Genomic DNA, 3044 nt, shown 5'->3' with positions numbered 1-3044 from the left:
GGGGGCCCGGGGCGCCCGGGGGGGCACCGCGGGGCAGGAGCACGGCCTGCAAGGGAGGCTCCCGCCTCTGGTTGCCTGTGGGGGCCACGCTGGCCTCCCTAACTGTCATCCTCCCCGACTCCGGCCTGCCCCTGTCCCATGGGCTGAACCCTGTCCCTGACTCCTCAGCCCAGCAAGTCCCATCGGCACCGGCTCTGCCGGCGACACCTTGCCGGGAAGGGTCCAGTGCCCCAGGTCCGTGGACCTCCTGCCACCAAGGCTCCACCAGCCAGGGCCCGCACAGCATTTCTCCACCTTGCCTGCGCTCGCCGTGCCCGCTGCATGTCGCCTGCGAGGTGTTCAGACTGGGTCAGCATCCTTAACTCTCCCCTCCCCACCCATGCTTGGGCTTCCTGCCCCACCCCCCATCTTTAAGGAGTATCCTCGGCTCCCCTCTTTGGCCCAGAAACTCTCACCGGCTTGCGTGAGATTGGGGTTCCGTCTAATTCTGGCCTTTTCCAGGCTGGCTTCCTTCCCTTACCCCGAAGGGCCCGTGCCACCGACGTCCCAGCGTGGCTCGGGGCCCAAACCCACCTAACAGTGACGGCAGCTGGGGTCAGGGCTTGGTTTCAAGCTCTAGCAGAGCAGAACGAAAGGTGGGGAGACAGGTGGAAAAGGCAACTAGTAGTAACACACGTCACACTGTCTCTGAGGTGGGCTCAAAAACTGGGGCGGGCCCAGCTTAATGGGAAAACGCAGCCATTTTCCTTTGGGAAAAGGCAAAGACTCGGGTGGTGGGGACGACAGAGGGTGAGGGCGGGGGTTGACAGAGCACAGACCTGCTCCCTCAGCGGGGGCTGGTGGTGAGTTTCTTTTTTGAGGAAAGGCAACGTCTACATTTGTTTCTGTACCTTTAAGAAAGAGAGACAAAGGGACAGAGGGAAATGTGCACTTGCAGGACTCTCAAGCGATTAGCCAAATCCCCCTGGCTTCTCTGCCCTATTTCCAAGCGTGTGGATAGATCCAATTCCTTGCTTGTTCCTCTGTCCCTCCTAATCCAGGATACGATTATATGAAGTAGATTAAAGGTGTCTGTGACCAGTGTAGGGCCTGCTGCACCTCAGGGACAGGTTTTGCAAGAGTCTGTCTTCATTTTAATTCAATTAGCAAACTTGGAAAATGCTCATGCTGACTGCTGATTCTTTTTTTTTTCCTTTTAAAGAATTTATCTGTTTATTTGACAGAGACAGAGCGAGAGAGGGAACACAGGCAGGGGGAGTGGGAGAGGGAGAAGCAGCCCGCCCCCCCCCCCCCAGGAGGGAGCCCGATGTGGGGCTTGATCCCAGGACTCTGGGATCATGACCTGAGCCGAAGGCAGACACTTAACGACTGAGCCACACAGGCGCCCCTGACGGCTGATTCTTGATGACAAAGTGAAAACTGATTCAAAGTTTTATAGGGAGTTTGCAACCTATGAGACTCTTCTGTCCCTCCAGCAATGCCCTTAAAAAGCAAGCTCTCAGATGCTGGTGGTCAGGCATGTTTCAGGAAAAATTCTTTCATCGGGTGGGAAGTCGAATGGGGGACGTCCAGGGTCCCTTCTAATTCAAAGCTTTTATGTCGCTAAGGTTACTGGATGCCGAAGTGCAGGGCCAGAAAAACCATCTAACAAAAGCAGTTTTAAAAAGACTTGACAACGTGTTTTACCCAGAGCAAAGTGAGTCCAAACATTTCGAACTAGAGCTGTCAACAAAGAATGTGTTTGCAAACCAGATACAATTTAAAATAAACTTCAGCGGGCAAATGACAAACCTTCCCTAAAAAGGCAATTAGATGGTGAGTGAACAAACTTTGGAAGTGGTATTAGAACAGATTTCTACACCATCCAACAGGCATTCACCCTTTTAACTCCAAATGGACCTGTGCACTTGTTTGGGCCGGGGGGGGGGGGGGCGGATGGTGAGGGCGTGGGAATAAAAAAAGGGGAAAAGTTAGGATTGTTGCATTCTACTCAGCCAGTGGCTGTGGGAAAGTGACAAGAAACGGAGTACTCCGTGGTAGCTTTAAAAAGGAAAGCAAAACAGGCTAAATCCTGAGGATTGTGGTGCAGGAAGAAAGGGTTATAAAGTGGGTAAGGTGAGGTCCCCGGGGTCGTGTGAGCAGGAGGTCCCTGGGACGGTGGGACACACCTCAGTCCAGCTGCTGGTACCTACGGCAGGTGGACAGGGAATGGCTTACCTTCTTCCTCTGTCACTGATGCCCTTCTAGATCTTCAAGGCACCACATTTGGAAAAGTTCTCGTTCCTTTGAGGCTCATACCCTTCACCCACACTAACCTCTACCTTTTATTGGTGTGGGGGTGGGAGGAGTTTTTGTTTTGACAAAATATATTTTTTAATATTTTCACTGTGCAATAGATCATACTTAGAGTGTGCATGACCTATATGTACATAGTTTAAAGAATAGTAACAAAGCCAAGCACCCACACATTACCACCCAGCTTAAGGAATAAAATATGGCCGATACCTGGAAGCTCCCTCTGTTCCCGCACCCCTTTCCAATTGGCTCTCCACCCCTGGGGCAAGCCACTGATCTGACACCTGAGTTGTCCCTTGCTTTTCTTCCCGGTTTCAATCCATTTATAAGGGATCGCTAACCATTATATTACGTAATGGTGCCTGGTTTTGAAGTTCATCTCATGAATCCATACTAATTATAATCTCTATTTGCTCTTTATGCTCCCCGGTCAGTACTTTTGAAATTCGATATGTAGCTAGTTTATTCATAGTCTGTACTACATAGGATTCCATGGTCTGATTACACCACGATCACTTCTCGATTCTCTTGTTTACGGACATATGGGTTACCTTTTTAGTTATAAACACAGCTATTGTGAACATTCTCGTACATGTCTCCTATAGAATACGTGCGAGCATTTTCTAGGGCCCAGCGACTCGGAGTGTCGTCTGCAGCCCCACTCCCTGCTGGTGCCCAAACCCACACTGCTTTACGACGAGTGAAGGAACTTGGCATCAGATCATGAAGCAACTACACTATTAAATATA

The sequence above is a fragment of the Leptonychotes weddellii genome, chromosome 10, assembly GCF_054177405.1.
Source record: "Leptonychotes weddellii isolate Sample4059 chromosome 10, ASM5417740v2, whole genome shotgun sequence".
NCBI lineage: Eukaryota > Metazoa > Chordata > Mammalia > Carnivora > Phocidae > Leptonychotes > Leptonychotes weddellii.
This window is presented reverse-complemented; position numbering follows the sequence as displayed.